Source organism: Syngnathoides biaculeatus, chromosome 3 (genome assembly GCF_019802595.1).
Source record: "Syngnathoides biaculeatus isolate LvHL_M chromosome 3, ASM1980259v1, whole genome shotgun sequence".
Taxonomy (NCBI): Eukaryota; Metazoa; Chordata; class Actinopteri; order Syngnathiformes; family Syngnathidae; genus Syngnathoides; species Syngnathoides biaculeatus.
Genome location: NC_084642.1, coordinates 22,223,003 through 22,234,124, shown reverse-complemented (window position 1 = coordinate 22,234,124; position 11,122 = coordinate 22,223,003). Strand labels below are relative to the sequence as shown.

General features: G+C 40.5%; 1 pseudogene; it reads right to left on the bottom strand.

Moving 5' to 3' along the window:
• Positions 1–659: 659 nt before the first annotated feature.
• LOC133498737 (5S ribosomal RNA) lies at positions 660–778 on the bottom strand (annotated as a pseudogene).
• Positions 779–11,122: the final 10,344 nt, after the last annotated feature.

Genomic DNA, 11,122 nt, shown 5'->3' with positions numbered 1-11,122 from the left:
ATATTAACAATAGAATGACACTAAATGATTCACAGAGTAAAACAAACAAAAACAAACAAAGAAAGAAAACTGTCACACGCAGAATTGTGCGCACAATGTAGGGTTCATTTCTTGCACAACAAACATGCAGGCACAGCTTCTCCCTCCTCGTTTCCAATGTGAATATCGTGTGAATGGGGTTTAATTATCACTCTCGCAAATAAAAACAAGACTGGTGTGCTAATTAAAGTGTTTTTCTTTAGGTTAAGCCACATTTCTCATACTTCATGTTAGCATATGTTTAGCCACAGGCATGTTCTCTTTGCAATGACAATGAGGATGCTTTCTAAGGTTGGTTATATAATAACTTATGTCTGTCAGAGCATAGTAAAACATGGAGGATAGTAGACACCCCCAAATGTATGTTATGCAGCCCGTTACTGAATTTGGTCAAATACAGGCTGTGTGACTTGTCTGTACAGTACATATACCTATCTTCATCAACAGCAGGTCAATTTTTAAAAAACATTTTTAAGTCAGGCATCTTCTTCTTTTCCTTTCGGCTTGTCCCTTTCGGGGTCGCCACAGTGTCATCTCAGATGAACGAATAGTTGTTTGGCACAGTTTTATGCCGAATGCCCTTCCTGACGCAAACCCTCTGCATTTTAGCTTGGAAAAGAAGCTTACAGCACCTGGTGTTACCAGGCAGCCTCCCATCCAAGTACTAACTAGGGCCAAACCTGCTTAGCTTTAGAGATCTGACGAGATCGGGCATTCTCGGGGTGGCATGGCTGTAAGCTTTTAAGTCAGTTATACTCAAGTAATTATTTGGAGCATAGTGGTTCACTTTTACTTTTTTCATATTATTAAAAAATGAACAGTACTCTTGCATGAGTACAACATTTAGCTACTCTACCCACCACTGGTCACATGTGCCCTAGTCACTGAATTTGGTTTTTATTCTATTCTGTCTTTCCAGCGCATTATTTCTTCAAAAACATTTTGACAGGCAACGGTAACTGCCAGAATGACTGTGTACTCGGCAGGCAATGTGCCACCGAATTAGCAAATGAACTCAACTTTACTACTGCCATTGCTTTCACTGTCATACTCGCTTTACAGGCAAATTAGTTCCATTAAAAACACAACAGCAGCAGCATGCTGCTTCCATTTAGCAGTTGATGCACACACTAAATAAATTGAATTGATTCCAGTTGCAGGAGAAAATCAAGCCAAGTGAGTTTGGGGAGTTACTCCATGAAATGAGTCTTCTCACTGATGTGGTCGTTATTAAAAAAAAAAAAAAAAAAGATGATCTGATGAGTGGCTAATCTGGAGTTCTCTGCGTGTTCTGGGAGTAACACCTGCTAAAAGTGCCTCGCGCATCTTGATCTTATCACACATACACCAGGAGACGTTTTAATTCATTTTTAATACGCCGGGCCCCTCCCTACACAGCATAAAGCACCTGCAGATTAATGACAAAGTGCTATCAAAATATCTTGTCCAGAGATTTAAATAAATTATTTTAATATTGTCAACACATCGCTTTCACTGATGAGAATCAGCATCATTTACTAAACGTGAGTATGCACACATTAGCCCTTAAATCACACGTTACCGTTTTTTGTTCCACCCTTGTTTTCTGAGAAAAAAAAAAAAATTCCATCTGTTTTTCGGAGTGTTTTTTTCCCGACACAGTGACCCAGCGAACCGAAAGTGACTCTTTATGGAGTCTGTAATAAGCACCATGACTGGCTTATTTAGTTTGATCAAGTTTTATTTTGATATGGGTTGAAGACACAGAGAGGCTCCTGTCTTTGAGTCACATAGATGGTATTGTTATTAGTGGGTCATATTTACGCATGCACCTGCAGACTTTGTGTTTCTTCAGGAAGAAAGCCCATTCAGATCTGTTTGATACAGCAATGTTTATCCAGAATCAGTTGGACAGATATGGCATGCTCCATGGATAAAATATGCATTTTAAATGCATTCAGGCTGTACTGATGAAATACTGGATGGGCAGGTTGAAGGTGTGCGAGCAGAAATCCGCCATTAGTGAGTTCACAAAGAGTCACTTGTCAATTGCAGGTTCTTGCATGAGTTCGATCCATCATGATAAGTCAGAAAAACAATGTCAGAAAAACAGGGAAAAAAAAATCATCAAAACCCCCCTCCCCCCCTGCCACCAAAAAGAGGAAAACAGGGTGGGAATATTCAGAAAATCATTAAACATTTAAGTCATTTAAATCATTAAACCAGGACAAAAAATGAGAAAAATTTGTCGAAAAAATACTCAGAAAAACATTTTTTTTAAATTAAAAAAGAAAAACAGCACATATATATTTATTTTAAATTCAAGTGAATGCAATACACTTCTGTAAAAACCTCCTCTGACTGCACAAATAATGAAGGATCTGTTTTTGGGAAAAATGTGAAACATATTTTTACGGAAGACAGACAAGTTATTGTTTTAATAATGATTTTTATTAATAATAAATAACTTTTAGTCAGTTGACTAATGTCCTAACCGGGAAAATCTCACTTCCCATGTGCTGTATGTACACACTTACATTTGTCTCTACTTATGTATGTACTGAATGTGTGTGTATTCATGTAGTATGTATGTGTTTGGATGGATGTTTGTGTATATCCGCCTCTGTGTGTTGGCAGCTATCACGCATCTACTTGCACAAATTCTTGCTTTGATCGTGCACCTGGAAAATCCATCGAACCGCTTGCATTAATCTATGGCTTCAGGGTTTTCATATCGATCAAGTACATGATGCGTGCTACAAATCTTGTAAAAGCACTTGACAAACAACAAACCTTTTTATTCTTCTGTCGCGTCCAACACTAATTTCATGAATTGTATCAAATATAATTGTATGTATGCATCTAGCTCCTACCTTCTTCCTTGTTCATGACAAAATCAAGTTTATTCATCATCTCTGCTAATATTTCGGTGTTTCGCAATGCGAGATGCCTTTGTGAATTTTGATCTTGTTATGCACAAGAAAGTATGAATTAAGAACTGACAAGAAAATGGCAGCACCATGTCCTGGAGACGAAGTAAAAATATTTTGTTAAAAAAAAAAAAAAAAAAAAAAAAAAAACTACCAACCCTAGTTCTGAAATGTAGGAAATTGGAACCACAATTTTTTTTTTTTTTTTTTTTTTTTTTACTTTAATTCCGAAAACTTATTAGAAAATGGTGGCACCAAGTGCTGGAGACGAAGAAAAATATTTTGTAAAAAAGAAAAATACCGACCAACCCTAGTTCTAAATGTAGGAAATAAGAACCCATTTTTTTTTTTTTTTGTTAGGCCTAACATAAATATTAATGTAGTTGAAGTCTGACTTAGTGCAAAGTTGATATGCCATCACAGTATTGTAAATACCTAAATGTAAAGAGATACACGATTCTCACGACACTTCTCCAAAGACTCTTAACCAATTGATAGATACATACATATATATCAATTGTGGTCCATGAAGACAAGCGTGTGTGTGTGGGTGTGTGTTTGTAATGCTACGTCTCCACCAGAAAATCACTTCGCCATGTGTCCTTTGCTTTGAGCTCGCTCAAAAGACAAATTTGGACACAGTAAAAGTGCATGTGCTTCATCAGTGCTGTAAACTCGGTAAGAGGCGTGGCTTCCCCTCTGCAAAATGCTGGACAAGTTCAGGTCGTTCCACCTTTGAGCGTTTGGGGGAAGGAAGCAAATTTGCGTGTGCCCGCCTCATATCCACCGCATCGCCCGCATCATTTGCAAGGCCCCACATGGATTCGGACATATTCGTGCGTACTGTATTGACTTTCTATGAAATCATGCCGCATGAAATGTTGAAAACGTGTCCTGTGGGTACGAAGCATTAGGGTTAGGATGATGCACAGAGTGAAAAAAACTGGCAAGATTACTCCACTGTTTAATTTGCAAAGCTGTGGATGATTGACGTTAGAGAAGCACTTAGTAAAGTGGCATCAGCCGTGGAGCGTAACAAAACCAGCTCACAGTCCAGAATGCAGACAAAGTTGACATTTTTCATTGTAAATCTAATTTAAGGATTGCAAGTCCTTCAATGAGTCACTCCTTAACCTCCATGACCTATTTCTGACTGTACACTCGGTATGATTAACCCACAATGCATTGGAAACTTAACACGCCAGTATAACTGTATGTTTACTGTGTAAAAAAGAAAGTAACATCAATCAAATGCACTCTTTAGAAAGAAAAATAAAAATTGGGTTGCAATGATGAAATCATTCATTTTCTTTGCACTTTTATGGTATTGCCCCATCACTGTGCATTGTAGAAACAAATGTCACTCCCAATCATTTTCTTCTGCTTGTTGTGAAATCAGTGCTCTCTGTGTATGGTTAAATAAACTGATTAGATGTAATTTAGTTATGAAAATACCAGCCTCAAATCAGTACTTGTTGAGAGACATAAATGATTCAAAGCTAATTGTGATCTGATCACTCTTCTGGGAAAAAGTTATGCATTTTGAAACTTATTACTTAAATTGAGGAATTTTCGAGTATCGCTGTGTGTACCCTATATGTTGGTGTGTTGGCCCAATTGGTGGCGCACAATAAATTATGTAACAGGGAATTACAGTACACAAATGAGTCATTTTGCTGAGCATTTGGGTGGAGTGCGGTTGCGCCTCACAGTTCTGAGGACTGGGATTAAAATTCCGGAACCACCAGTGTGGAGTTTGCATGTTCGCCTTGTGCCTGCATGGGTTTTCTGCGGGCACTCCAGTTTCCTCCCAAAAGCATGCCTGGTAGGTTCATTGAAGAACCCAAATTGCCCATAGGTGTGAATGTGAGTGTGAATGGTTGTTTGTTTACATGTGCCCTGTGATTGGCTGGTAACCAGTTCAGGGTGTACCCCACTTCCAGCCCGAAGAAAGCTGGGATGCATTTTTGTAGAATTAAAGAATCATTCAATAATTGTTGTATAAATGAAGACAACAGTAAACACTTCTGCAAACAAACAACGGGTCCCTTTTCGAAGAGCCATTTCCTGCCAGCAGCCGTGTGGGTGGTCAAGTGGTCAAGATCAAGTGCTCCTCTCATCCTTACTGATCTGTTTTTATTGCTATCTTTGAGCATCATCTAATTTCTTTCAAGATGCTTGTGGAAGTTAACTTGCTATTGACCAAGTAATTTGGTTAATGAGAACTTTTATCCACTTTATTTTAACTTTGACAGTGGTAATGTAGCTGGCGCTTTACCACCTGTCAATGGAGGATTTCTATCTGCCAGCTGCCGCGATTTCCTCAATCCCCCTGCGGACATCCACTGCTGGTGACATACAGCTGAGGTCCAGAGACAAGACACAAAAAGAATCCTTGAGATGGATAAAGACAAAGAAGAGCAGGCTGACAGGCAAAAAATGCCTTTCAACATTCCGCAAACAATATGGCATATATCTGAATGTTCCTGTTCTCTTTAATCTAAACCCAAATATGAATTAATCTGTAATTTCGTAGACTGCAAGTTAGATTTAATGGAACACAATTTGGCCGGCTGGCTGGTCGATGTCTTGATTGTTTTGCCGGTCCAGCCCTCACCAGGAACAGTTGGATTCGTGGGAAAAGCGGGAAGAGAAAAAATAAGAGCAGGAAAAACTATTTGAAGGTAGGGGATCTGGAGCCAGGTTCTCGTTTTATGCAAGATGCCCGGAGTAGATGTGACCCGCCTGCTTCCATCCCAATCGAGCTTTCCTGTGAGCCTCCCAGGCATCCAAAAGGGTGGCTCGGGATAGTACTGACAGGATGCTCTGCAATGGGAAAAGGTTGAACGTGTCCTTGCCACCTTGCTTCCTGGTCGTCGGTCAAATGAGCGCACACAAGAAAGCCTTTATGCCCATCGGAAAAAGGGCTGTAATCAAGGCAGTGTCCCTCACTTGCCCCCACACACAAAAAAATAAAAGTTTTTGTTGGTGAAACTGTTCAGGCTGGCTGCATGTAGAAGTTATTTAACTTACCATCAGAGTGTGCGAAGCAAAGTCTCCTGTGCCACTCCTTTGATAAGGTGACCAAGCTTTCCTAAGATGTCTTGTGTACACATACTGGCTCAGCGGGGCTGTTGAAGCAGATATGCAGAACAGCATGAGATTAGGGACTGCTAGGTGTCATGTTTACATTATTTTGTCCGTGTCTATTAAAGTGTGTTGTAGCTTTTCTTTTTTAAACCATAAAATGATAGATTAATAGTTGAAAGAAGTAGATTGAATGCAACAAATGTATATATGCATACTAGTCACATACGTTTTGGGCAAAGGCTTTGCTTTTGTATCCACAAATACATTAAAAATATAGTATTGTTGTAAAACACAATGTTAATTTTATAATTTCCATTATTTGAGTGGTTTAGGGGGGGTGTGGAAATGTACAGTATGTGTGTGTCTACATTTACAGGTACCTTAGCAACGCAGTGTTTGGAGAACGTACGGTCTATAGACACTGGTTATTTAACTACTACAGTTTCTCTTGCCCATTTTATTTACCTCATGGGTTGCAACAGATGTATTATACACGATGTTGGTGTATATTCACCACGAGGGAGTGGGAGATGGGAACATTTGGACTCAGAACAGCCTTATGTCATATCGAAACGGTGGATTCCTTTCCTTTAATGCTGAAATCCACTCAGAAGCGGCACCAAATATTAATACTGATTATATCTTTAAGTACCTGATCACTTCGTGGTTGCTACGTGCCCACTCATCTCGGGAAAACTTGCTGTGCAAAACCTGAACTTTGCATCACCTGCCAAACTCAAAGGAGTTGAGGAATAAAGAAAAAAAATATTTGGGAAGAAATTCCTAAACATTTCGTAAAGAGATATGTGCTGTTTTCGGTCCCATTTTGAGGAGGATGGCTTCCTAAAATAATCTTGCACACACTGCTGGAAATGCATTTTTTGGTTTGGAGTGAGTGAGCCACGTGGCATGCAAATGAATAGAAAAACATATGTGATATTTAGATGATTTAGAAAGTTGAATGTTTCTCTGGTCACTGTCACCAATATGAAGATGAACAGATGAATGTTGCGAGCTGGTTACGTTACAGTGATTGAATAGAACTTGCTTTAAAAATATTCTCCTCTATTTTTTTCCTTCAGTCTATGATGTGACGTCGCCTCCTCTTTTGGATCGTGGCCGAACAAGCCAACGCTTTGTGAATTCTGCTTAATGATGAAGGTAAGACCCCACCTTCCCACCACATCGAATGAATCACTGTGAATCCTTGGCCTGGCCTTTGAGATAACGTTGCACACCAACACCCATTTAAAAGCAATGTTGTTTTCCATTTTTTCATTTTTACATTGAAAAGATGAGTGATGTAATCATAGCAAAGCTTATTTACATGCCACAAAAATAGTGATAGTACAGGATATGTATGATGGCAGCAGAACAATGGTGAGGTGTGCCTTTGGTGTGACAGAAGAATTTAAGGTGGAGGTGGGACTGCATCAGGGATCAACTCTGAGCCCCTTCCTGTTTGCAGTGGTAATGGAAAGGCTGACAAATGAGGTTGGACTGGAATCCCCTTGGACCATGATGTTCGCAGATGATATTGTGATATGCAGTGAAAGCAGGGAGCATGCAGAGGAACAATTAGAAAGATGGAGACATGCACTGGAAAGAAGAGGAATGAAGATTAGCCAAAGTAAAACAGAATATATGTGCGTGAATGAGAAAGATGGAGGGGGAAGAGTGAGACTACAGAGAGAAGAGATAGCGAGGGTGGAGGACTTCAAATATTTAGGGTCAACTATCCAGAGCAATGGTGAGTGTGGTAAGAAAGTGAAGAAATGGGTTCAAGCAGGATGGACCAGCTGGCGGAATGTGTCCGGTGTGTTATGTGACAGAAGAGTCTCTGCTAGGATGAAGGGCAAAGCTTACAAAACAGTGGTGAGGCCGGCCATGATGTACGGATTAGAGACGGTGGCACTGAAGAAACAACAGGAAGCAGAACTGGAGGTAGCAGAAATGAAGATGTTGAGGTTCTTGCTCGGAGTGACCAGGATGGATAGGATTAGAAATATGCTCATTAGAGGGACAGCCAAAGTTGGATGTTTTAGAGACAAGATTCGAGAGAGCAGACTTCAATGGTTTGGACATGTTCAGAGGCGAGAGAGTGAGTATATTGGTAGAAGCGTGCTGAGGATGGAGCTGCCAGGCAAAAGAGGGAGAGTAAGACCAAAGAGAAGATTTATGGATGTGGTGAGGGAAGACATGAGGTCAGTTGGGGTTGGAGAAGAAGATGCAGTAGATAGGCTAAGATGGAAAAAGATGACACGCTGTGGCAACCCCTAACGGGACAAGCCGAAAGGTAAAGAAGAAGATTTACATGCCACAAATGAATGAGAAATCCATATCTCTCAACAGCTATGTGTGAAAAGGCACCAGAAGCGCTTGAAAAAAGGAATTTCAGCCCAAATGGACAAAAATGGACACAATAAAAGGATATCAATAATTGTGAAAAATAAATAAATCTGATAGCGTTGGACCTTTTACATTAGCACGTGCGCTAGCTTTGCCTGTTAGCCTTTTTTGTTGTGCGAGTGAACTTAAAGCTCATTGGTAAGACATTCATTTGTAAAAGAGTTGAAAAATCAGTATGTGCATGTATTTCCCACCACAAAAAGATGGCACATGTGTACCTCCAACATATTAAGCCACCTAAAAATAAATAAATAAATGGAAAAGCACCCTGAAAGACTTCCGCAGTGTAATTTTGTTAGCAGCTCAACCTAATCAAGTCTGCCTCTGTCGTACGACGATCCCCATGGAAATATGGAGATTCATCATCTTTTATGCTCCACGCTCTACTGTCCCCGAGTACGAGGAAATAATTTCAATTTCTCCCCTTGATGAGCTTCGACTGCTGGGCAATTATGTGTGCACAATAGACGGCACCTGGGTGAACAATTTGGCGGCTGCCGACCGGCCGCAAAATGATGCAGATGGACTACGGCAAAGGAAAAAGAGCCTGTAAGTGGTTGGAGGTCCGCAGTGGGAGCTCCCAGGCATAGCAAAAATGTGACTGGACCATCATCACTTCACACAATGATGGTGCACTTCAGCAACACAATCACAAAAGAAATTAATCAAAAAGACAAAACTTCTTTCATTTACATATGTTGCCTTCATAGTTTCGTTTCAAAGACGTAATGAAGAAGAATTCACAATGCAACATGAAATGTGCTCGGTGTGTCAATTAAGAGTCCACCTGCAAAATATTCTGAAAACTCCTTGCCTGAAAATGCATGAAACATTGGGCATTTTGGTTGAAAGCAAAACTAGTTCTAAAAAGACACCACTCAAACTCATATTAGCGATGTATAATTCAAAGCCATTTTAGGGTCTTTTCTAATTATTCTTTGCAGGCAAATGTATGAAAATATAGTCCCTGAAGTCAAATCTACTGTAACAAGAATTTGGGTCGTAAAACAAAACTTGAATAAGTTGGCAACCCTTGGAATACGGCCCTCTAAGTCATTTCACATTGCATAGAGACAGACAAACAACAGTTACAGTCACAATCAGTCCTAGGGGCAGTATAGAGTATCCAATTAATGCATGTTTTTGGGATGTGGAAGGAAACCAGAGTGCCCGGAGAAAATCCACATAGGCATGGAAAGAAGATGAAAACTTCACACAGGCGGGGCCGGGATTTGAACACCAGTCCTCAAAACTCTGAGGCCAACCAGTTGTCTCACCGTGCCGCCCCCAAAATTTATATATGATACACATGCTTTTTAAAATAGGTTGAGTTTTTGGGGCCTCTTAGAGGCATTTAATTAGAAGAAATAAAAACAAAAAACAAAAAAAGGAAGATTAAGAAGACAAAGGTAAAGCAGAGAACCATGTGGTGGAAGCTGAGAAAAGAAAAATGTTGTGCGGCCTTTCGGAAAGAGGTAAGACAGGCTCTCGATGGACAGCAGAAGCTCCCTGAAGACTGGATAACGACAGCCAAGGTAATCAGAGAGACAGGCCGGAGAGTAGTTGGTGTGTCTTTTGGTAGGAAAGGGGAGAAGGAAACTTGGTGGTGGAACCCCAAAATAAAGGGAGTCATACAAGGAAAGAGATTAGCGAAGAAAAAGTGGGATACTGAGAGGACTGAGGAGAGGCGAAAGGAGTACATCGAGATGCGACGTAGGGCAAAGGTAGAGGTGGCAAAGGCTAAACAAGAGGCATATGAAGACATGTACACCAGGTTGGACACGAAAGAAGGAGAAAAGGTTCTCTACAGGTTGGCCAGACAGAGGGATAGAGATGGGAAGGATGTGCAGCAGGTAAGGGTGATTAAGGATAGAGATGGAAATGTGTTGACTGGTGCCAGTAGTGTGCTAAATAGATGGAAAGAATACTTTGAGAAGTCTACGAATGAAGAAAATGAGAGAGAAGGAAGAGTTGAAGAGGCAAGTGTAATGGACCAGGAAGTGGCAATAATTAGTAAGGGGAAAGCCAGAAAGGCACTACAAAGGATGAAAATTGGAAAGGCAGTTGGTCCTGATGACATACCGGTGGAGGTATGGAAGCAATTTGGAGAGATGGCTGTGGAGTTTTTGACCAACTTACTCAACAGAATATTAGCGGACGAAAAGATGCTTGAAGAATGAAGGAAAAGTGTTCTAGTTCCCATTTTTAAGAACTAAGGCGATGTTCAGAGCTGTGGGAATTTTAACGGAATAAAGTTGATGAGTCACGCAATGAAGTTATGGGAAAGAGTAGTGGAGGCTAGACTCAGGACATAAGTAAGTATCTGCGAGCAACAGTATGGTTTCATGCCTAGAAAGAGTACCACAGACGCATTATTTGCCTTGAGGATGCTAGTGGAAAAGTACAGAGAAGGTCGGAAGGAGCTACATTGTGTCTTTGTGGATCTAGAGAAAGCCTATGACAGAGTACCAAGAGAGGAACTGTGGTACTGCATGTGTAAGTCTGGTGTGGCAGAGAAGTATGTTAAAATAGTACAGGATATGTATGATGGCAGCAGAACAATGGTGAGGTGTGCCTTAGGTGTGACAGAGGAATTTAAGGTGGAGGTGGAACTGCATCAGGGATCAGCTCTGAGCCCCTTCCTGTTTGCAGTGGTAATGGATAGGCTGACAGAT